General features: G+C 35.3%; 1 long non-coding RNA gene across 1 annotated transcript in view; it reads left to right on the top strand.

Annotated features, from left to right (window-relative positions):
* The window catches only part of LOC134730613 (uncharacterized), a 123,003-nt gene that overhangs the window by 82,321 nt on the left and 14,353 nt on the right, over positions 1–26,329 (top strand). The window contains exon 3 of the long non-coding RNA XR_010112477.1: positions 25,650–25,767. This is a non-coding gene — a long non-coding RNA (uncharacterized LOC134730613). The remainder of the gene's footprint in view (positions 1–25,649; positions 25,768–26,329) is intronic.

Here is a 26,329-nt window from a genome sequence, read left to right as displayed (position 1 = left end):
GTATACTAAAGTTGAAATTAAAGATGGGCTTGGATAAGAGATCTTATTTTCTTTTTAAACAAATGTGAGTTTTCCATTAGATTATTGTCTCTATGGTCGTCCCACTGAGCTGTAAATTATTTCCATTTTTGTATCATGTACTTCATTTCTGTTGTCCCGGAAACAAACCATAATTGCCTTTTTAATATTTATGTATTTGATTCAAATGCTTCTTTTTTAACTAAAGGAAAAATGAACTCTTTAACAAATTGAAGGGCATCTCAATCTCTATAAAACTTCTTTTTTATTTCCGTTTTTTACCTTTCTTTTGTATTAGTTCTATAATATGAACTGAAATAAGTTCAGACGTTAATGCCGTTAACAAATATTTGTATAAAAATTGTATATTCAACATTAAAACTGTTAGTATTTATTTACTAAAAGTAAATGTGATAATCAAATACTCCAAATTATATTAAATATCATTGTTAGTAAGTTGAAAAAGATGCTTGGTAAGTCACACAAATTATTGCGAAGAAAGCTAATTCTGACCCCTTAGTATTATCTATTGTCATGCTGCAGTGCTCACATAGTGGGGATACAATGAATAAAATCACATATTGTTATACTGGAAGGCTCATTTAAGATTGGCTGTTTTAAAGAAGTTTACCAACCTCTTAACACGGCCAAAAGACTATCACTTCATACAAATTTAAAACCAATTATGTTAAAACATCACTTTTTAAAAATAGTATTTTATTTCAATATCTAAGTGTAATTTCATGAATCACCTGTAAATATCCTGGGAATATTGTAGTAAGTGGTGATATGGCACATTTGTATCTTATCCTACTACCATCATAATTTTAAAAAGAAAAAAATAGAATGTAATCTAATATGTAAATTAGATACAAGTATATATTATGTAAACAGATTTTAGTTTTTAAGAATAACATTATTATATAAGCTAGAGACATACAAAAATTTTCTAAAAATTATTAAAACAGCATAATCCTAAACTTTGAATGTAAGCTCTGTACATATCAATCACCTCACAGGTGTTTTTTGAGTCAGAGTATTTTTTTAAAAACTTGCAAACTAATACTGAATATAGGAAAAATAGGAAAAATAAAATTAAAGACAAAAATTTCTTGAGCCGTGATTGTGCCGTTTGGGCAACAAGAGTGATATTATGTCTCAAAAAAAAAAAAAAGACAAAAATTTCAGACAAAGGAAAAAATTGAATAATGATATTTATAAACATTTCCTAGTTTGAAAGTAGTTAGTTCTTATGGTTTACACATAATTTAAGGAGGAACATCCATACAAGTATTCCTGCCTTTCATTCTAGTCTGTTGCATCTTGTAGGAAGCTTATAAATCTTATCCAATATATTACAAAAATTATATAACAACATTTATGTTTGGTAGTTATTTTGTCTATTATTTAGGCGAAATAATGATTTAAATGTAGTTTAGAATATTCAGTACTTACTACTAATTAATTGCAAGATGAAATTACAGTTTCTTCAAGTTACATATTCTGTCTTTCAATCTAACCTTAGATTATTGGCAAGTGATTAGAATTTTTAACAATTTTGAACTAACAGAAACCACAAATTCTGGTTCGACTAATAACTAAAGCAGTGTCCCTTTAAAGATATCACTCTGTGACTTTTGAGAATAATTTCCTGATGTATTTATACGCCAGGAGTAAATCCATGTATCTAACAGTTCTGATCACCTAGGAGGGGCCGCGTTCTGTATTTGAGTTCTGACCAAAGGAATGTGAGTACAAATGGGGTTTATGAAGGATCTTTCATTCCCTCTTACTCCCAATTCATTCATTTAGCAGCAAACCTACTAGGTAGATAGCGTATAAACATCTCTAGAGGAAGGCCTCCTCAGATTTCTAGCTGACTGCCTTGGAATATGACAGAAATGACAAGTAAATTTCTATTGTGTTAAACCACAGAGGTCATCAAATAATGTAGTTACTATTATCATCCTGAGCAATACAGAAGAACAATAGTTACACTAAGAATCTCCAAAAAATTGTTTAAAAAACCAGTTGTTTGATTAAGTTAAAAGGGCTAATTATTATAGCATTTTAAACTTAGAATAACATTTTTTCTTGTACAAATTAAATGATGAATGTGTTTTAATAGCATTAGGTTTATACTTATGAAATATAAATGTCACAGAATATTTAGCACTTATTACTTGTCTATCAAAAGCCCATTTTGTTATATTTTTGAAACATCATAACACTATCATTTAGACAGCTTTTTGCAGACCTTTAATCAACTTTAAAAACCTTTGTTTTGATAAACTAAACAAGGATAAAAAAGGTTTTATATCTTTTTCTTGCTTAGCATATCTTATATTCTTATCAGTTAGACTTTTATACTCTAATCACTTAAACATTTATTAAATTCATAAAGCTATAGATAAATTACAGTGGAAATACATGTACAAGTAATTAAATGATCAGAATATATTTATCATATCAATTATATCTTTTTCTGATTTCTTCCTTCTCAGCCAATCAATTACTTAAAAAGTGATGTTCTACTCTCCAACTCTATTAATGGATTTTTCAATTTCCCTGTAGTTCTATTTTACCCACACATATTTTAATGTTTTGTCTTGATACCTACATGTTTATTTTTCCTCTTTACCTGCTAGAGTTAGAACTTCATTATGAGAACCTGGTGGGCTTCCTGGAAAAGAAACCACATAAAAGTGTGCTGAGCCCAAAGGCAGCAGCCCCTTCAGGACATTCTTACTCTTATGCTAATCTATATTCAGTCTCCAGTAATTCATCAAAATTATCATTTAAGTGTTCCTACCAGTTTATGGCTCTATTCCAGTAAGGCAAGGCAGATCCTGATTATGACTCTGTATTACCATGTCTCTGTTTTCCCTGAGACTTCGGATATGTCCAGAAAAAATAGTTGCCTTTTTAGTTTTCTCAGCTTTTTCTTGTAATGACAGGTATGATGACCTTGAAGGTATTTTTATGTTAGGCCCCAAACTGAAGTTCCCAGAATATATTTTAAGTGAAACGTGTCAAGTTGTTGAGGGCCAGACGTTATCTGACAAAATTTTAAAAACCATGAGATTTCATATAAAAATAAGGGTTTGTCCTTTTCCTTAAAAATTACAACTGTTGGCAATGCTGAGTGTACAATTCTGCATAAGGGTATAAGCTGGACTCAGTGACAGATGCCTCCCTATAGACCAAGTGTGTATTACTATATTTATCATATTAAAAATGTATTTTATTTATGTAACCTTCCCCAATCCAAGCATTTTGGTTTGCCACTGAAATGCAATTCTGACTCTAAGTATCTGGAGCTAGGTGAAATTTCACAGATAAGGACAGTTTCCCACAGAACTACCCTTACTTCAGACACTAGCCACAAGCACCTATGCTCTGACGAAACAGTCTGAAATTTGAGAGTTCCGGCTAACCCCTCAGGAATTCAATAATTCACTAGAAGGACCCAGGAAATTCAGGAATTCAGGAAAGTGCTAGTAGTGTTAACAGTTTTATTATAAAACATGCAAATCAGGGCGAGCAAAATAAGAGATTCATAGGGAAAGACCTGGGAGGGTACTAGAAGCTCCATCGTCCTCTGGACCTGTCACCCCTCATCCATGTGGATCACCAACCAGGAAGGTCACTGAACCTTTAGTTCCTAGATCTTTTATTGGGATTTTGTTATGAAGGCATGAGTTACTGAATCCTTGGCTGTGTGGTTCAACTCACTCTCCAGCTCCCTCCCTTCCCAAGAGGACCGGCTGATATTGCATGGCTGAAAGCCCCAACCCTTTAATCACATGATTGGAACTAATCTCCAACCTGAGTCATCTCATTATTATAAACTATCTAGGAGTCAATCATAAGTCATCTCATTAGCGTAAGCTTATGTGTGCTACCAGAGGACCACCATGAATAACAGACATTCCTATCGCTCAGGAAATTCCAAGGGTTTCAAGGGTCCCAATCAGGCATGGGGGAAAAGGCCAGCCAATTTCTTTTATTATACAACAGTAACCTATATTTTGAGGCAAGTTCTTGGAACACATAAAACTGCAAGCAAGAAATTCAGTAACAGTGAGAAAGTATCAGTGAGAAATATCAGTGAGAAAAGAAGTTAGTGTGTCAATAAAGAGGATTAGAGTCTACTATACAAATGCTAATTATTAGTAGCTAAATAATTGTTATAGTTGAATTCCAAATTTAGCAGCTTCATTAAATTTTATAACTCAATCTAGTCAACTTCATTCATTTTACTAGAAATCATAATATATAGCATTTATAGATTTTCCAGTTTGCATAGTATTACATATTTTAAATATTTATCTCTAAATCTCAGAGCAGTTCTGAGATAGACATTGTGATTCCAATTTTATAGATTACATATGTTTTCCTCAATGACACATGTGAGAAAGTGGCAGAAAAAGGATTGAATCTACCTATAAGACAAATTGAAACATTTGAATACATTTTGCAAATATAAATTAATGTGCCTGTTTAAGGTACTCTAAAGTCACAGAATTGATTGTTAAAACAAAGAGAATAATATAAATAATAATTATATGTGAACATTTTTCTTTAATTCCATGAGAAAAATTGAAAAACTTCTCGTTTGCTTTGCACTTTGTTTAATAAAGTGTTTATAATATACACAGAAGTAAGCCTAGAGATTAATTGTAGTGGAAAAATATAATTGGATAATTTTATGAGACTGTTTATATTTTTAGTTACACATGATGTATACAAATATATATCATTATACTTCAGAATATATGCTTATTACCATATTCAATGTGCTTCTGGATAGTTGCTTGGGTGCATTTTATTGCACCTTTTGTTTGGTTTGTACTACTCAATTTATACTTCAGGCTGTAGATAAAAACTTTAAATTGCAGGTGAATGATTCACAGTATCAGAAAACCTTGAATCAATATTTACACCAATGTCTTGAGAGCTTGCATTATTTTTTTCCCAATTTTGAAATAGGTAATAAATAATGTAGTCAGTAAAATCTTGAAAATATTGTTTCCGATTTTTTGAGGTATATTTTTAAATATATCAAAATTTTGCCCTCCGTTGTCTGACTGCTATCTAATTCCCTATTACTTCTATATAAAAAAGACTGGAATGGATGCTACAAGAAAGGTGCACAAAGAATGATGTAAGATTATATAGGAGAAAATTCTTCACTGCCTCATAAAGTCAAGATAGGCTACATAGAATTAAATTTGAGTATTTAAACATAAAAATTAACAAGGAATTTAAAACAATAAACTTAAGGAAAATTAATAGTAAAGAAATAATATTGGGAGGAGCCAAGATGGCCGAATAGGAACAGCTCCGGTCTACAGCTCCCAGCGTGAGCGATGCAGAAGACGGTGATTTCTGCATTTCCATCTGAGGTACCGGGTTCATCTCACTAGGGAGTGCCAGACAGTGGGCGCAGGCCAGTGGGTGCGCGCACCGTGCGCGAGCCGAAGCAGGGCGAGGCATTGCCTCACCTGGGAAGTGCAAGGGGCCAGGGAGTTCCCTTTCCGAGTCAAAGAAAGGGGTGACGGACGCACCTGGAAAACTCGGGTCACTCCCACCCGAATATTGCGCGTTTCAGACCGGCTTAAAAAACGGCGCACCACGAGACTATATCCCACACCTGGCTCGGAGGGTCCTACGCCCTCGGAATCTCGCTGATTGCTAGCACAGCAGTCTGAGATCAAACTGCAAGGCGGCAGCGAGGCTGGGGGAGGGGCGCCCGCCATTGCCCAGGCTTGCTTAGGTAAACAAAGCAGCCCGGAAGCTCGAACTGGGTGGAGCCCACCACAGCTCAAGGAGGCCTGCCTGCCTCTGTAGGCTCCACCTCTGGGGGCAGGGCACAGACAAACAAAAAGACAGCAGTAACCTCTGCAGACTTAAATGTCCCTGTCTGACAGCTTTGAAGAGAGCAGTGGTTCTCCCAGCACGCAGCTGGAGATCTGAGAACGGGCAGACTGCCTCCTCAAGTGGGTCCCTGACCCCTGACCCCTGAGCAGCCTAACTGGGAGGCACCCCCCAGCAGGGGCACACTGACACCTCACACAGCAGGGTATTCCAACAGACCTGCAGCTGAGGGTCCTGTCTGTTAGAAGGAAAACTAACAAACAGAAAGGACATCCACACCAAAAACCCATCTGTACATCACCATCATCAAAGACCAAAAGTAGATAAAACCACAAAGATGGGGAAAAAACAGAACAGAAAAACAGGAAACTCTAAAATGCAGAGCCCCTCTCCTCCTCCAAAGGAACGCAGTTCCTCACAAGCAACGGAACAAAGCTGGATGGAGAATGATTTTGACGAGCTGAGAGAAGAAGGCTTCAGACGATCAAATTACTCTGAGCTACGGGAGGACATTCAAACCAAAGGCAAAGAAGTTGAAAACTTTGAAAAAAATTTAGAAGAATGTATAACTAGAATAACCAATACAGAGAAGTGCTTAAAGGAGCTGATGGAGCTGAAAACCAAGGCTCGAGAACTATGTGAAGAATGCAGAAGCCTCAGGAGCCGATGCGATCAACTGGAAGAAAGGGTATCAGCAATGGAAGATGAAATGAATGAAACGAAGCGAGAAGGGAAGTCTAGAGAAAAAAGAATAAAAAGAAATGAGCAAAGCCTCCAAGAAATATGGGACTATGTGAAAAGACCAAATCTACGTCTGATTGGTGTACCTGAAAGTGATGCGGAGAATGAAACCAAGTTGGAAAACACTCTGCAGGATATTATCCAGGAGAACTTCCCCAATCTAGCAAGGCAGGCCAACGTTCAGATTCAGGAAATACAGAGAACGCCACAAAGATACTCCTCGAGAAGAGCAACTCCAAGACACATAATTGTCAGATTCACCAAAGTTGAAATGAAGGAAAAAATGTTAAGGGTAGCCAGAGAGAAAGGTCGGGTTACCCTCAAAGGGAAGCCCATCAGACTAACAGCGGATCTCTCGGCAGAAACCCTACAAGCCAGAAGAGAGTGGGGGCCAATATTCAACATTCTTAAAGAAAAGAATTTTCAACCCAGAATTTCATATCCAGCCAAACTAAGCTTCATAAGTGAAGGAGAAATAAAATACTTTACAGACAAGCAAATGCTGACCGATTTTGTCACCACCAGGCCTGCCCTAAAAGAGCTCCTGAAGGAAGCACTAAACATGGAAAGGAACAACCGGTACCAGCCGCTGCAAAATCATGCCAAAATGTAAAGACCATCAAGACTAGGAAGAAACTGCATCAACTAACGAGAAAAATCACCAGCTAACATCATAATGACAGGACCAAATTCACACATAACACTAGTAACTTTAAATGTAAATGGACTAAATTCTCCAATTAAAAGACACAGACTGGCAAGTTGGATAAAGAGTCAAGACCCATCAGTGTGCTGTATTCAGGAAACCCATCTCACGTGCAGAGACACACATAGGCTCAAAATAAAAGGATGGAGGAAGATCTACCAAGCAAATGGAAAACAAAAAAAGACTGGGGTTGCAATCCTAGTCTCTGATAAAACAGACTTTAAACCAACAAAGATCAAAAGAGACAAAGAAGGCCATTACATAATGGTAAAGGGATCAATTCAACAAGAGGAGCTAACTATCCTAAATATTTATGCACCCAATACAGGAGCACCCAGATTCATAAAGCAAGTCCTGAGTGACCTACAAAGAGACTTAGACTCCCACACATTAATAATGGGAGACTTTAACACCCCACTGTCAACATTAGACAGATCAACGAGACAGAAAGTCAACAAGGATACCCAGGAATTGAACTCAGCTCTGCACCAAGCGGACCTAATAGACATCTACAGAACTCTCCACCCCAAATCAACAGAATATACATTTTTTTCAGCACCACACCACACCTATTCCAAAATTGACCACATAGTTGGAAGTAAAGCTCTCCTCAGCAAATGTAAAAGAACAGAAATTATAACAAACTATCTCTCAGACCACAGTGCAATCAAACTAGAACTCAGGATTAAGAATCTCACTCAAAGCCGCTCAACTACATGGAAACTGAACAGCCTGCTCCTGAATGACTGCTGGGTACATAACAAAATGAAGGCAGAAATAAAGATGTTCTTTGAAACCAATGAGAACAAAGACACAACATACCAGAATCTCTGGGATGCATTCAAAGCAGTGTGCAGAGGGAAATTTATAGCACTAAATGCCCACAAGAGAAAGCAGGAAAGATCCAAAATTGACACCCTAACATCACAATTAAAAGAACTAGAAAAGCAAGAGCAAACACATTCAAAAGCTAGCAGAAGGCAAGAAATAACTAAAATCAGAGCAGAACTGAAGGAAATAGAGACACAAAAAACCCTTCAAAAAATTAATGAATCCAGGAGCTGGTTTTTTGAAAGGATCAACAAAATTGATAGACCGCTAGCAAGACTAATAAAGAAAAAAAGAGAGAAGAATCAAAAAGACGCAATAAAAAATGATAAAGGGGATATCACCACCGATCCCACAGAAATACAAACTACCATCAGAGAATACTACAAACACCTCTACGCAAATAAACTAGAAAATCTAGAAGAAATGGATAAATTCCTGGACACATACACTCTCCCAAGACTAAACCAGGAAGAAGTTGAATCTCTGAATAGACCAATAACAGGATCTGAAATTGTGGCAATAATCAATAGTTTACCAACCAAAAAGAGTCCAGGACCAGATGGATTCACAGCCGAATTCTACCAGAGGTACAAGGAGGAACTGGTACCATTCCTTCTGAAACTATTCCAATCAATAGAAAAAGAGGGAATCCTCCCTAACTCATTTTATGAGGCCAGCATCATTCTGATACCAAAGCCTGGCAGAGACACAACAAAAAAAGAGAATTTTAGACCAATATCCTTGATGAACATTGATGCAAAAATCCTCAATAAAATACTGGCAAACCGAATCCAGCAGCACATCAAAAAGCTTATCCACCATGATCAAGTGGGCTTCATCCCTGGGATGCAAGGCTGGTTCAACATACGCAAATCAATAAATGTAATCCAGCATATAAACATAGCCAAAGACAAAAACCACATGATTATCTCAATAGATGCAGAAAAAGCCTTTGACAAAATTCAACAACCCTTCATGCTAAAAACTCTCAATAAATTAGGTATTGATGGGACATATTTCAAAATAATAAGAGCTATCTATGACAAACCCACAGCCAATATCATACTGAATGGGCAAAAACTGGAAGCATTCCCTTTGAAAACTGGCACAAGACAGGGATGCCCTCTCTCACCGCTCCTATTCAACATAGTGTTGGAAGTTCTGGCCAGGGCAATCAGGCAGGAGAAGGAAATAAAGGGTATTCAATTAGGAAAAGAGGAAGTCAAATTATCCCTGTTTGCAGACGACATGATTGTTTATCTAGAAAACCCCATCGTCTCAGCCCAAAATCTCCTTAAGCTGATAAGCAACTTCAGCAAAGTCTCAGGATACAAAATCAATGTACAAAAATCACAAGCATTCTTATACACCAACAACAGACAAACAGAGAGCCAAATCATGAGTGAACTCCCATTCACAATTGCTTCAAAGAGAATAAAATACCTAGGAATCCAACTTACAAGGGATGTGAAGGACCTCTTCAAGGAGAACTACAAACCACTGCTCAAGGAAATAAAAGAGGATACAAACAAATGGAAGAACATTCCTTGCTCATGGGTAGGAAGAATCAATATCGTGAAAATGGCCATACTGCCCAAGGTAATTTACAGATTCAATGCCATCCCCAACAAGCTACCAATGACTTTCTTCACAGAATTGGAAAAAACTACTTTAAAGTTCATATGGAACCAAAAGAGAGCCCGCATCGCCAAGTCAATCCTAAGCCAAAAGAACAAAGCTGGAGGCATCACACTACCTGACTTCAAACTATACTACAAGGCTACAGTAACCAAAACAGCATGGTACTGGTACCAAAACAGAAATATAGATCAATGGAACAGAACAGAGCCCTCAGAAATAATGCCGCTTACCTACAACTATCTGATCTTTGACAAACCTGAGAAAAACAAGCAATGGGGAAAGGATTCCCTATTTAATAAATGGTGCTGGGAAGACTGGCTAGCCATATGTAGAAAGCTGAAACTGGATCCCTTCCTTACACCTTATACAAAAATCAATTCAAGATGGATTAAAGATTTAAACGTTAGACCTAAAACCATAAAAACCCTAGAAGAAAACCTAGGCATTACCATTCAGGACATAGGCGTGGGCAAGGACTTCATGTCCAAAACACCAAAAGCAATGGCAACAAAAGCCAAAATTGACAAATGGGATCTAATTAAACTAAAGAGCTTCTGCACAGCAAAAGAAACTACCATCAGAGTGAATAGGCAACCTACAACATGGGAGAAAATTTTTGCAACCTACTCATCTGACAAAGGGCTAATATCCAGAATCTACAATGAACTCAAACAAATTTACAAGAAAAAAACAAACAACCCCCTCAAAAAGTGGGCGAAGGACATGAACAGGCACTTCTCAAAAGAAGACATTTATGCAGCCAAAAAACACATGAAAAAATGCTCATCATCACTGGCCATCAGAGAAATGCAAATCAAAACCACTATGAGATATCATCTCACACCAGTTAGAATGGCAATCATTAAAAAGTCAGGAAACAACAGGTGCTGGAGAGGATGTGGAGAAATAGGAACACTTTTACACTGTTGGTGGGACTGTAAACTAGTTCAACCATTGTGGAAGTCAGTGTGGCGATTCCTCAGGGATCTAGAACTAGAAATACCATTTGACCCAGCCATCCCATTACTGGGTATATACCCAAATGACTATAAATCATGCTGCTATAAAGACACATGCACACGTATGTTTATTGTGGCATTATTCACAATAGCAAAGACTTGGAACCAACCCAAATGTCCAACAATGATAGACTGGATTAAGAAAATGTGGCACATATACACCATGGAATACTATGCAGCCATAAAAAATGATGAGTTCATATCCTTTGTAGGGACATGGATGAAATTGGAAACCATCATTCTCAGTAAACTATCGCAAGAACAAAAAACCAAACACCGCATATTCTCACTCATAGGTGGGAATTGAACAATGAGATCACATGGACACAGGAAGGGGAATATCATACTCTGGGGACTGTGGTGGGGAGGGGGGAGGAGGGAGGGATAGCATTGGGAGATATACCTAATGCTAGATGACGAGTTAGTGGGTGCAGCGCACCAGCATGGCACATGTATACATATGTAACTAACCTGCACAATGTGCACATGTACCCTAAAACTTAAAGTATAATAAAAAAAAAAAAAAAGAAATAATATTATAAAAATGATTTCATGTGACAAAAATAGAGGAAAAGATGAGGCTAGATCTAGGCAGAAACTAGATTATGAAAGATCTTTTATTCTATACTCAGAAATTTGTGTTTCAACCTACGGTCAATGGAAAAATGGAAGGATTCTATGCCGGATAGTGTCATGATAAAATATACTTCCAAAATTATTCATGTGCTAGCATCAAGAGGTAATTTATTATCATTTGCAAAGTGGTGTTAGTAAATAATTTCATGAACTATAACTGATAAAGGACTGCAGAATTCATAATTGTATAGCTTGATCAGTTTTCACCACATGGGTGTGCACGGAACCAGGACCCACATCAAGACAAAGAATGGTGAACATTGCTAGCCACACAATGAAAACAAAAACTGGTTATTCTCCCAACCACCCACATTTTTCCTCAAAGATAAAAAAAAGTCCTGTCCACTAATATAAAAGATTAGTTTTTTCTATTTTTGAACTTTCTGTAAATAAAATAATATAGGATGCACATTTTTATTCTAGCTTCATTTCACTCAGAATTTGGTTTGCAAGATTAATTGATATTGTTATGCTGAGCAATGGTTTGAAATGTTGTGCAGTATTCCATTTTATTAATTCACCTCAATTTATGTATTTATTCTATTGTTGTCTGGGATTTATCAGTTAGGAGTAATTATTAATAATGATACTATGAACAGTCTCATATATGGCTTTTGGTGTCCATTTGCATACATTTCCATGGAGGCTGGACAGGGTTATGGAATTCTGAGTCAGAGAGTATGCCTTTGTTCAGGTTTTGTATATATGTCAAACAGATTTCCAAAACATATTGAGTTTGAGGTATCTGTTAGTGTATAGGTGGAGAGGTTAAACAGCAAGTAAAACTATAGCCTATGCTGTCAAATGGGCAATACAGGACAAATAAACACATGTGAGTTAATCCAGGTGGTAGTTAAACCCATAAGGAGAGGTGAGATTACTAGGAGGATAATATAAAGTCCAAGAAGGAAAAGAACTGCAAGAAAGAAACCTATGAATTTTTTAATTTACCCAGTGGACTGAAGAGAAACTCATAGAATCTGAGAAGGAAAAGCCACACAAAAAGTGACATTAGGCAAAGTATACATATATTTCAGGAATAGCATAGAAAAAGAAATACACATTAGGGAAAAAGTTAAAGGCAAAATGGACAGATATGTCATTTGAATGTAGTACCTAGGAAGTCATTGGTAAACTCATAAAAACCACATTAGTACAGGTAGAGATTTATAGACCAGATGATTACACAAAACTAAAGAGGGAATTCCAGGTGAGGAAGTGGCAATATTGCATTTAGACTTTTTTTCTGTATTGGAATAAATGAGTACATGAAAGATATCTCAAAGGGAAGATTGTGAAAATAGCTTGGGAAAGAACATTTCTTGTCTCTTAGGCAAGTTTAGTGGTGCATGATTTCTGTTAACTTATTTCTTCTATTTATGGAATAATATTCCATCTGTATTTTGTTTTATAATACCTGTTGGTTGTTGATATTATTTATAGCAATACACTCTACCATGGTGATGTTTATTAAACAAACCCCAAACAGGCAAAAATTAAAAAAAAAGAAAGAAAGAAAGGAAAAATTGCTAGTATTTTCCCTATAATTAGCAACATCCACAAGTTTGTTTAAGATTTTCCCCAAGTTGTGCCAGGGATGCTAATAAATGTTGCACACTGGTTCTGTCAGAGCAGCACTGTTCAATAGAGCTTGAAATTAGTGAGAGAGACAGGGGCTCTCTGACAGTCAGTCTGATCATGGCCACCAATTCTGAGCAAATAGCAGCAGCTTATTTTGCTCCCAGGAGAAATAAGGTGAGTGGAAATAAAAGTAAATGCCACTGCTTTGCAGTAATTTGGCTCCTTGTGATTCCTGTGTCCTAATTCAGAAACCTACAAATTGAAAGCTTAAAAGGTATATTTCAGAAAATGTCTCTTAAGTACCAAAAAGAGGCCAAATGTCTATTGAAGTAATCAACTGGCTATTAGTTTCAAATATTGTATGTTTGTATGTAAGGTGTTTTATGTTTGTATGTAAGGTTCAAGATTCTCTTCTAAAATAGTGCACTGAAGCCATCAATTTCTATAGATTTTAGTTATTAATGGTTTATTTGTATGTGTGAATATGTGTGTATATGACACATGCATACATAGATACATGTCTATAGTGTATGTAAGTACAATAATTACTTTTTTACGTGTATACGTGCTTTAAAATATAGCCTTTGTCTTCTTATGTTTTTCTGCCATTAGGTAGGATTGGGTAAACTTATTTCCTTGAATTTGTTTTTGTATATTTAAGGGTATATAATTTGTTGACAAGTAAATTGCAGACATATTCTTATGACTGATCAAATGGACATACACAGAATTAATTATTTGAGTCAAATATAATTTTCTTTGGCTAAGAGTCACAAAGTTAGAGTCTATGTAATTAAAGAACAACTGAACATAAGGAATATGGTACTAAATTGAAAATCAAAGTATTCATGAGGTACCACCATACCAGTCTCATTTTAATATTAAAATAGAGCTATAACAAAGCCTCTGAATTTTATTTGTGCAATTGATATGCTCCAGTATTGCTAACATACGTATAATTATATAATTATTTGGGAAAACAATATGGCAAAACATTTTTTTCCAGAAAACTGTAAAGATGCTTATCCCCTTGATTTACTAAACTTTTTCCTGGGGATTTATTATAAAAAGTAATTCAAAGATCTGAAATACATCTCTACTCTGGTGCAGTCTATGTAGCGGTATCTATTACATTAAAGTGCTTAAAAACATCTAAAATAATGCTAAAACTGTATGTATTCTTCTGCATGGGTTTCCATAACAAAATATTACTTACTGTGTGACCTAAGCAACAGAAATTTACTTCTCATAGTTCTAGGATCTGGGAAGTCCAAGATCAAGGTGCTGGCCAATTTGATTCCTTGGAGGGCTCTCTTCCTGGCTTGCAGATGGCTGCCTTCTTGCTCTGTCCTCATATGATGTTGAGAGAGATTGTCTCCTCCTTTTCTTATAAAGACACTAATCCTCTCTGTTCAGAGCACCATCCGAATTACCTCACTTAACCTTAATTACGTCCTTTGAAGCTTCATCTCTTAATACTGCCACACTGGGGATAAAGGCTTCAACACGAATTGGGAAGAGACACACATGTTCAGATCATAACACAGTGATATGAAAGTAAGACTCTTGGGCTTCATAAAAATAATATTTGGTAAGACTGGGCTGGTCATGGTGGCTCACGCTTTAATCCCAGCACTTTGGGAGGCTGTGGCAGGTGGATCACTTGAGGTCAGGAGTTTGAGTCCAGCCTGGCCAATATGGTGAAATCTTGTCTCTACTAAAATACAAAAATTAGCTGGGAGTGGTGAAAATTAGCTGGGCATGGTGGAGTGTGCCTATAATCCCAGCTACTCAGGAGACTGGGGCAGGAGAATCTCTTGAATTTGGGAGGCCGAGGTTGCAGTGAGCCAAGATCGCATTGCTGCACTCCAGCCTGGATGACAGAGTGAGACTCGAAAGAAAGAAACAGAGAAAGAAAGAGAGAGAGAGAGAGAGAGAGAGGGAGAGAGAGAGAGAGAGAAAGAAAGAAAGGGAGGAAGGAAGGAAGGAAGGAAGGAAAGAAAGAAAGAAAGAAAGAGAAAGAAAGAGAGAGAGTGAGAGAGGGAGGGAGGGAGGGAGAGAGAGAGAGAGGAAGGAAGGAAGGAAGGAAGAAAGGAAAGAAAGAAAGAAAGAGTAAAAACGTGAGAAAATGTTTAGATCACACATTAAATGAAAACAAAGGGTCTATATATTTTAATAGATTTATTTTAGTAGTATTTCTTTGAAAGAACCTTGAAAAATATAATTAAAAATAAAAATAACCTTTCCAGTGCTTTATTTAGGTTCTATTATTTATGCGTAAAAATATAGGTACCCTGATAGATACATGACAGAACCATCATTTTAGATAAAAGAGAAATCAATGAGCAATATTTTTTCCATGAGGAGATATATATATATATATGTGTGTGTGTGTGTGTGTGTATCTATCTATCATATATCTGCCTATTTCTATCTTATACCATAGGGTACTATCTATTTCATAAAGATAAAAAATTCAATATAAAAGGAAACTTATGGAATGTTAGAAGAAAATACTGTAAATAATTTTTTTGACCTCATGGTAGAAAAGGTATTTAAGTAAGATATATAAAATAGAAAATCTATTTTTAAAATAAGAATACATTTTATCACATTGAACATAAGAACATAACTACTATTCATGAGTAATTCTTGTGGATATTAGAAGGAAAATTTTCACTTGGAACACACTTTGCAAAAGATTTTCACCTTTACAATATTGTTGACAATGGATTAATATCTAGAATTTATAAAGGTCTCCTATAAAGTAATACGAACAAAACAAGCAATTGAATGAAAACAGGAGTGTCCAATAAGTATAAATATGTATTCAAACTCATTCGTAATCATGGAACTACACATTAAAACCACAATGACTTATTTTTCATCTTCCCAGACTGGCAAGATTAAAGAAGTCTGATAATATCAGTCATCAACGAGATATGAAGCAGCCAAATATTCACAAATAGTTGAATATTACTTTGACAAAGGATTGGCATTATAGATTAGAATGAAAAATGTTCATACCCTGAACTCAATAATCCATTACTTAGTTTATAGCCTAGAGATACTTTTGCATACTTGCTCCTGGAGATTTATCCAAGACTGTACATGGAAGTACTATCTATAATAGGGAAAAAATAGAAACCACACAAATAACCCATTCTCAATGGAATGTATAAAAAATTGGCAGATTCTTATACAAAATTAAAGTATGCAAGAGTGAAAATAAAGTACTCCAATAAACATGAACAAATCTCAGAAGACAATGTTTAGATTAAAAATCAAGTGAAAGGAGAATAAAGAAATCATTATTGTACTTTTACAATCTTAAAAAAGCAGATAGACCTAAATTATATGCTAATACATACCAGACATGATAAGATGATGATGAGAAACACATTTAACCAAAGACTGAGGATGGAGTTGTAAGAAAGGTCTGTGCAGTCACTGAGGAGAGTACAGGATTTGAAGATCATACTCAATATCTTACATTGTGGGGTAGACATTACTGTTTGCAATATTACTTTTCTGCTTCGTAATGTGTATATAATCATATATATATGTACACACATGTATACACACAAATACATACATATTTATAATGTTTTGTACTTGAGATCTTTCAAATACAAATAAAAACTTTTAAAATTTGTTGTTGTTGTTGTTGTTTGGGTTTTTTATGCAGAGACAAATGAACATTTATTTTTGTGCCTTTCTTCCTATGTGTATTTCAAGTCTTTTCAAAACAAGGCCCCAGGAATCTCAATATTCAGTTATATCCCTGGGCTCGTTCCATTGCTTCAGGAGTCCTGCTTTCTTGCATCTTCTATCCTGGGGTTTAATGTTGGTAAGTTAGTAACTAAAGCATTTGTAAAAATGGTTTTATTCTCTTGGAAAAACAGTATATTTGAGAAGGTCTTTCCTAGATGATTCTCTAAAGACATGATCTTCTAAAACTATAGAGGCAATTTCAATTTGACCACATTTATCCTGCTATTTTGACATCAATAAATTTTTATTACAAGCAATTAATTAGACTTATGCAAATAATGATGTACTTGTTTTCAGAAATAATTGGCTGGACAACCCTAAAGCCAATTTAATTACTGAATTAATAAAATAAAGATAAATAATTTTGGAATTTTAAAATTTCCTTTTTAATTTTCTATGTTTTTTTGAATCAGAGTAAATTATTTTTTCACTTATTTTCAGATGAACTTTAAATTATAAATCAGCCTTTGTTATGCATTAAATTATACTGATTATTGGCCCAGTGAGTATAACAGTATGGGTATGAGTTGCTTTTCCGTATTTTTGTCTACAGACTCCCATTTTTCCAAGTCCAGTTTTACTTCACTAAACCTGGCATTGAGATTTTATTTTTATCATTAATATTATTCAATAGTAAATGTTACCAATTTTATTTTATGTTGTCTACCTATAGTCTTTATAATGAATTATTCAAAAGGCCAATTTGCCTACCATTTACCTAATTAATACAAAAATTATGGATAGTTTTAAGGCAAAGGGATAGAAAAAGGAAATATTCATAAAACTAACTCAAAACTGAAATTCAAATAAAGAGAGAGTAATAACAACAGAGAGAATTTACTCTTCTTCAGAAACATTGATACTAACTCTTGACAGCAAGGTAATGTCTAAATGCTCCTAGGTTCATCCTGGATTAGGTTAATTATTGTATTTAACATCTAATTACCACCTGTTAGATAAAGGCCAGTTTATTATAATGTTCTTCATGTTGAAAAATAATGTTATATTTTAATTCTATATTTGTTCTTACATTTGTTTTCATGTAGAAAGTGTATGTAATCATGTGAGTAGTTAGGGAAAAATATAAAATGGATTGCATATTGTTATCCCAACACAGAAACAAGTTGATTGTCAGGGACTTTTAAAACTAGGTAATATTATTACATTGTTGATTCTGCAGTAACTTAAATTTAAAAAGTCAAAACAATGACGCTAACAGTTTTTCAGTGTCATATTCCTAGGTGATAACAGAAATTTCCTGTAACAGAGCTAGCAAAATTGTTGTCCCAGTGTCTTGACTGGTTTAGCAATTGCCCAAATTGTTAATTTCTTAACAAAGCATAAAAGCTAAAAATTGCATAAAAGCACTTACAGTTGACACTTGAACAACGTGCTTGAATTGTGCAGGTCCAATTTTATGGACCTTCTTTGATGGTTTGTTACAATTTGAAAAAACTTTACAGACAAACTGGGTAGGCTAGAAATATATATGTATAAAAGAAAAAGTTAGGATGCCATGAATGCATAAAATATATGCAGATACTAGTCTATTTTTATCATTTGCTGCATAAAATATACAAAAATGTATTATAAAGTTAAAATTTATAAAAACTTATGTGCACAGTTGCAGGTAATATCTGATATTATTCACAGTCAAGAGAAAAGTAAAAAACCTAAAGATGCAATATTAAATCAAAACTGCATAAAATTAACTATAATACACACTGTGCTAATGTAATAATTTTGTAGTCACCTCCTGTTACTATTGCGGTAAGCACAAATATTGCAAGTGTGACGCTAATCATTTCTTCATGAGCAGTTCATCTCTCTAGTAAATTGCATATCACAGTAAAAAGTATCTTGCGCTCTTGCTTATTTTTTATGATATTTAGTGTAACATCTTAAGCCTTTAATAATACCATGCAACCCAAACAAAATGGCACTGGTGACGCTGGGAGTGCTCCCAAGCTGAGAAAAGTCATCACATTACAAGAAAAAGTTGAATTGCTTGACATGCACCTTAGATTGAAGTCTCTAGCTGTGGTTGCCTACCATTTCAAGATAAATGAATCCAACATAAGAACCATTGTTAAAAACAAAAACAAAAAAACCCCCAAAACCAAAAAAAAGGAAACTCATCAAGTCGTCACTGCAGCTATGCCAGCAGGCATGACATCGCACTGTTTTTGGAATATCTTTTAATCTCACGTTAAAATGCAGCTTATGTGGGTATAGATTGCTGTAAGAAAGACATACCTATAGACACTAATATGATTTTGGAAAAAGCAAATTCATTATATGAGAACTTAAAACAAAAGGAAGGTGAAAGATCTAAAGTTGAAGAAATTAATTCCAGCAAAGGATAGTTTGATAATTTTAGAAAGAAGTTTGACTTTAAAAATGTCAAGATAACAGTTTCTGTATACAAAGGGGAAGGTTCCCAGATGCCATTAAAAAAATCATTGAGGTGAAAGACTATCTGCCTGAACAGGTTTTTAATGCAGATGAAAGTGCCTGATTCTGGAAAACAATGTCACAAAGGACATTTATGAGTAAGACAGATAAGCAAACACCAGAAATTAAGGGAGAGGCTATCTTTTCTGTTCTGCACAGATGCAATTGGGCTTATTATTAGGACTGCCCTTATCTATAAATCTGCTGAACTCTGAGCCTTGAAGGGAAAGAATAAACACCAGCTGCCAGTCTTTTGGTTATACAACAAAAAGGCACGTACAACAAGAATCTTTTTTCTAGAATGGTTCCATTGATGCTTTGTCCCTGAAGTCAGGAAGAACCATGTTGGGAAGGGATTGTCTTTTAAAGTTCTTTTTATATGGGACAATGTCCTTGGCCACCCAGAGCTCAGTGAATTCAACACGAAAGGGGTAGTTGTCTTGTACTGAAACGCAATATCTCTAACTCAACCTCTAGATCAGGGGTCATAAGGATCTATAAGTTTCATTAAAAGGTACTCTATGAAAAAGATTGCCAATGCTATGGAAGCGCACCCTCATAGAACATCATGAAAGTCTGGAAAGATTAAATTATTGAAGATCCCATCATTTTTATAGAAAAAGCCATTAAAGTCATCAAGCTACAAACAACAATTTCTGTTGGAGAAAACTCTGTCCAGATGTTACACATAATTTCAAAGGATTTATGACAGAGCCAATCAAGGAGATCATGAAAAAGATTGTGGATATGGCAAAAAAAATGTGGGAGATGAAGTGTCAAGATACAGATTTTGGAGAAATTCAAGAGCAAATAGACAGCACAGCAGAGGAATTAACAGACCACAACATGGTAGAGATGAGTGCTTCCAAACCAGTGCCAGATGATGAGGCAGTAGATGTAGAAGCAGCAGTGCCAGAAACAGAAAAGAAATGACATTAGACAATCTGGCAGAAAGATTCAGATTACTCAAGATTGCTTTTATTTTTTTTTTACTTCTTTTACAAAATGGATCCTTCTGTGATATGGGCAATAAAACTAAAGCAAATAGTGGAAGAAGGATAGGTACTATATAGAAATATTTTTAGAGCAACAAAAAGAGCAAAAAGGCAGAAATAACAATATATTTCTGTAAGGTTACAGCAAATGTGCCTTCCTCTCCAGCCTACCCTTCCACCTCCTCTACCTCTTCACCCTCTGCTATCCTTGAGACAGCCAGAACAATCCCTCCTCATCTTTTTTTTTTTTATACTTTAAGTTTTAGGGTATATGTGCACAACGTGCAGCTTTGTTACATATGTATACATGTGCCACGTTGGTGTGCTGCACCATTAACTCGTCATTTACATTAGGTATATCTTCTAATGCTATCCCTCCCTCCTCCCCCCACCCCACAACAGGTCCGGGCGTGTGATGTTCCCCTTCCTGTGTCCATGTGTTCTCATTGTTCAATTCCCACCTATGAGTGAGAACGTGGTGTTTGGTTTTTTGTCCACCATCATCCTCCTCATCTTTCTTTTCTCAGGCTATTATTCAATGTGAAGACAAAGACCTCTATGATGATCCATTTCCACTTAATACATAGTAAATATATTATTCTTCCTTATGATTTTCTTAGTAACATCTTCTTTTATCTAGCTAAGTTTATTTTAAGAATACAACATATAACACATAAAACTTAAAAATATATGTTAATTGACTGGCTATGTCATTGGTAAGGTTTCTGGTCTACAGTAAGCTATAGGGTACTCAGTCAGCTTAAGCTTTTGGATACTCAAAGGTTGTATACAAATTTTTGACTGAGCAGGTTGTCAGAACCCCTAATCCCCACATTGTTCAAGGGTCGATTGTACATTGAACTTCCACATAAACTCAGCTAGCAGTAGGAGACACATGTGATTAAATTTGAAAGATAATTAGAAATATAATATCTCTCTCAACCCTTTCTAACAGTATAACTAACATTTTCCCCTCAAAAAATTTTAAGAATATCATGCAGGGAATATGGCGATATGATCAAGCACACTAGGACCAAAGTTATCAGAGACAGCTAATTCCTTGTGGTGTGGGGTTGTGCTGCTGTCCAATGCTACTCATTGTATTAGTTGGTGCTCAAGCCTGAGCGGTGGACTGCAAGATACCTTGGTATGGACAGAAACAATGACGCTGATCTGATTAAATGTATGATTATGTGCCAAACATCATTATTGTATTTATGTTATTTTAAAATCAATTCAAATTTTAAAATTAATTTTACTATATATAATTATACTTTTAATTTTTATGATTTTCAAAGTAATTTTTGAGTTGAACTATTTTATACACTCATCAAAATAATAGAACATTTATCATCAAAACAGTATAACAATTTATCAAGTACATAAATATTTCAAATATTAAATATTTTTCTTATTTCAGCACCCTTTTTTACTGTAAAAATAATTGCAATTGGACAGTACTTAAATGGTTATTCTACTTTCTTTCATTTTTGTTACCTTTTTGTTTAATTTATATAATTTTAAAACATGTTTCCATGTTTATTGTGCACCAGATATATTTAATCTTCACATCAATCACATTATTTAACTATTTATAACTATTGTTCCCATTTGATAGATTGGAAAACTAAGGGCTAGTGAGATTATTTATTTATTTATTTATTTGAGACGGAGTCTTGCTCTGTCGCCCAGGCTGGAGTGCCCTGGCATGATCTCCGCTCACTGCAAGCTCCGCCTCCCGGGTTCATGCCATTCTCCTGCCCCAGCCTCCCGAGTAGCTGGGACTACAGGCGCCCACCACCACGCCTGGCTAATTTTTTGTATTTTTGGTAGAGACGGGGTTTCACCATGTTAGCCAGGATGGTCTCCATCTCTAGACCTCCTGATCCGCCCGCCTCAGCCTCCCAAAGTGCTGGGATTACAGGCGTGAGCCACCCCGCCCAGCCGCTAGTGAGATTTATTAACAACTTCACCAATTTTTCACAGCAAAGAAGTGAGGGTGTTAGAACTTGAGTTCAAGAAGTTCACATATCATGCTCTTCACCATTCTGCTTTCACTTGTGTATTCTTTTCTGCAGTCATGGGATCTCTAAGTGCCAGAAAATATCAGAAAACGGGAAAAATACCTCAATAGATATGAATTGAACTTAAAATGTAATGAAAAATGCCTAAGTTACTTTAATGTTGCTCTGATCATGGGAGCCAGAGAGGAGTGTAGACCTGTTACATAATGTATTCCTGTTTCAAAGACATGTCTACGTGGGATGCGTTATGTGTGAGGTTTAGAGGGTTGTAATAAATACGAAGTCAATAAAACATATATCTATGTATGTAGCATTTCAAATAAACTATGCAAATGGACAAAAAACCACGTTATAGCTCTGTTTATTCTATAAAAATGTAAAAAGTAGATTTTTTTCCATTGAAAGAGAAAAAAACAAGAAGATAACTGTAACCAGCGTCTTATTTTTGAGCTGTGGCTCCATATCAGTTTGTGACCATCATCACAGATTTTAGTGAGGCAATGATACTATTCACAGGAATACAGAATTGGTTTTAAAACATCTCTGTGTACTTGCCCAAAGTAGCAAAGTCATGAATTATTCTAGAAGAATGGAAGATGTTTGATGTAACATAGCATGAAGGAAACAAAATGAAGTAATTAATTCTCAGAAGTGATAGTTAAAAAAAAAAGAGATAGCATACATTAAAGCTGATATCCATCTTTGGGAGCTTAGGTGTGACAAAAGAATAGCAGCCCATGACAACAGGCTCTAACTACTGAGAAGGGATAACATGAGCAGCTCTACAGAACCAAGCTGGCATCATCCCTCTGCTTCCAAAATTGTCACTGTGATGTTTCAAGCATCACTTTGTACTCTGGACACATTTTGAGTTGAAATTGGATTCTTTCTTTCATTTTATTCAGCAGCTCCACCAGTTCCAGAAGCAATACTCCATCCCCTACCAACCCCAAACCAACCCCAAACAAGGCAAATGATGTCTTCTTTCTGGGGCTAGAGCCTCACTGGGAGCCAGGAGGACACTATTTGGCTGTCTTGGGTATCATAAGGCAAACACAGATTATAGGCTGAGTTATGTCAAAGTCACTTTTTTTTTTTCCTTTCAAAGGACATATATTCCCTCCTAAATACTTGGATTCTGGAATAAAAATAAAGTTTCAAGAAACAACTACTAAATATTTGATCACTTAACTTGAAAATAAACATTGTGTTTTAATAAAGAAAATCAAAAGCTTGACAAAAGCTTGGTAAATTCTCAAGTAAAAGCATTTCTTTTGTATTATTATTTTATATATCTGATTTCCATTACCATGGAAATGGAAGAGAAATAGCAGTTGGAGGCCAGGAGTAGACTGGAAATACTTCTGACTTCGTAAGCTGTCTGCCAGAGGTGATAGACACTGCCAGTGTGTTATGGGTGAAAAGAAAAAGAAGACCTCCACGATTCAAAGGGCTAGCATTGTTGGTTGATAAAACCTAAGGAAAACTCTTTAGTAAATGACCATGTACAAAAATATATTCCTTTTCAGTAAAGGTCATTGAATAATTTGAATATATTTTCTGTAGCAACAAAAATATAAGATATAAAAGAGATTTTAAAGTTAATTTTGGTAAATGTCAATAATCTGAAGTATCACTCATTTTTAATGAAGTCAAGTAGAAATTCAGAAAAAGCATTGAAAATAACGAAGGAAATGTAAAAAGTTAATCTTAGAGCTTTCTGTATCTTCTGCTGCCTAACCCCAGCACATATGCACATAGACAACTAAATCTTGCCTTGTGGGAGACATATCCTCTAAGATTGAATGCACTGTTTACATTTAAAAGTTTTGATAGTGTTGAGAATCTTTAAGCCTAGATTTGATGCACGTAGTCATTCTGACCAAATAAAATTGAGTATTGAGTATTTCACTCACATCCAGAAAGAATAACAGGCTTCTATAATAGAAATATTTTATGATATTCTGTGTTTCTTTCCATGTCCAACAACCATATATAATTCCCCTGAAAAGGCACCAGAACTCACAATTATTAATAAATAGTGGATACTGATCCAATTGATGAGAGAAAATATGCTTTGCTAACTAACAGAAGTATATAAAAATACTAAGTGTCTTTTTTTTTTAATCTAAGAAACTATGTCTCCCAACCAGGTAAGATTCAAATATCTCAAAAGTCTCCCTCTTTTATTATTATTATTATTATACTTTAAGTTTTAGGGCACATGCGCACAATGTGCAGGTTTGTTACATATGTATACATGTGCCATGTTGGTGTGCTGCACCCATTAACTCGTCATTTAGCATTAGGTATATCTCCTAATACTATCCCCCCTCCCCCCACCCCACAACAGTCCCCAGTGTGTGATGTTCCCCTTCCTGTGTCCATGTGTTTTCATTGTTCAATTCCCACCTATGAGTGAGAACATGCGGTGGGTGTTTGTTTTTTTTGTCCTTGCAATAGCTTGCTGAGAATGATGGTTTCCAGCTTCATCCATGTCCCTACAAAGGACACAAACTCATCATTTTTTATGGCTGCATAGTATTCCATGGTGTATATGTGCCACATTTTCTTAATCCAGTCTATCATTTTTGGGCATTTGGATTGGTTCCAAGTCTTTGCTATTGTGAATAGTGCCACGTTGAAGGCTTCAATGATGAGATCAGGAAACACATTTTCATGAGAAGTTATTTTAAGTAATATTTTTGTAAATGGTGTGTGTTAAAGTACCTGAAATAAATACAGAATAATTATAGAATTAAAGTTATGATTTGTAAGAACTTTTGTATGTCTATCATTCAGTGTAAGAACATTTGTATTTCTATCATTTTGTATTTCTCAAGGCATTAACTTGGTCAGTTATACTGTCAAAAGTCTACACTCATTTATGCAACTTTTAACATAAAATAAAGTATGCACTTTTTTTTCCTCAAGGGTATGATTTTTAAAATTCACCATCCATTATTTTTGGGTTATTCAGATAAAACAAGTCTAATTGCTAATTGAATAATTATCCTTCAATTAAAAAATAATGATGAATTTTACTAATTTTCTACTGCTCCTTAATTTTCTTTTCTTCTGACTTTAAGGTATCATGTGTCTATTTATTTATGTAATTATTTAACATTTTTATTCTGTAACTTTATGTCTTTTCCATATTCATATTTATTGTAAGATGCAAAGTTCTAAACATAGATATTGTGCCAAAAAATTTATTTCTCACAACCTTTAGAATGGGGTCATGTGAATTACATCCTGAAATTATAATATTTATTTTTATACTTTAATGTATGAGGATATTAGATTTTCTAGTCCCTTTTAATATTTATTTATGTATTTATTTTTACAGGGACTCCCTCTCTTACCCAGGCTGGAGCACAGTGGTGTGATTATTGCTCACTGCAGCATCAAACTCCTAGGCTCAAGCAGTCCTCCTGCCTCAGCCTCCCAACTAACTAGGACTATAGGTATGTGCCACCATACTTGGTTGGTTGTTTTTAGTTTCTTTCCTAGGGTTAGGGTCTTGCTATGTTGACCTAGTTGGTCTCAAACTCCTGACCTCAAGCAATCCTCCTGCCTTGGTCTCCCAAAGTTCTGGGATTACAGGCATGAGCCACTGTGCCCAGCCCCATTTTAGTCTTATGCTTTATTTATTTCCTCCCAAGCTTAGAATATTTGTCATTTTTAACCTGGTTTTTGAAATCTTAGAATCTCACAGAAGGAGCAGGAAGAGATTCAGAAAATTCTGAATCCCCAAAATTCAGAAAATTGGGAACTATCAGTTCATTTTCTGTTGCTTTAACAGAATATCAGAGGCTGGGTAATTTATAAAGAAAAGTTTATTTAGTTCATGGTTCTAGAGATGGGGATTTCAAAAACATGACAGTGGCATCTGGAGAGGACCTTCTTAGTGCATCACAGCATGGTGAAGAGCATCACAAGGTAAGGGGATAAGAGTAAGAGATCCAGAGAAAGCTCACTTTTATAACAAAGTCACTCCTGCAATAATGAATATACTCCTGTGATAGC

Source organism: Pan paniscus, chromosome 5 (assembly GCF_029289425.2).
Source record: "Pan paniscus chromosome 5, NHGRI_mPanPan1-v2.0_pri, whole genome shotgun sequence".
NCBI lineage: Eukaryota > Metazoa > Chordata > Mammalia > Primates > Hominidae > Pan > Pan paniscus.
This window is presented reverse-complemented; position numbering and strand designations above follow the sequence as displayed.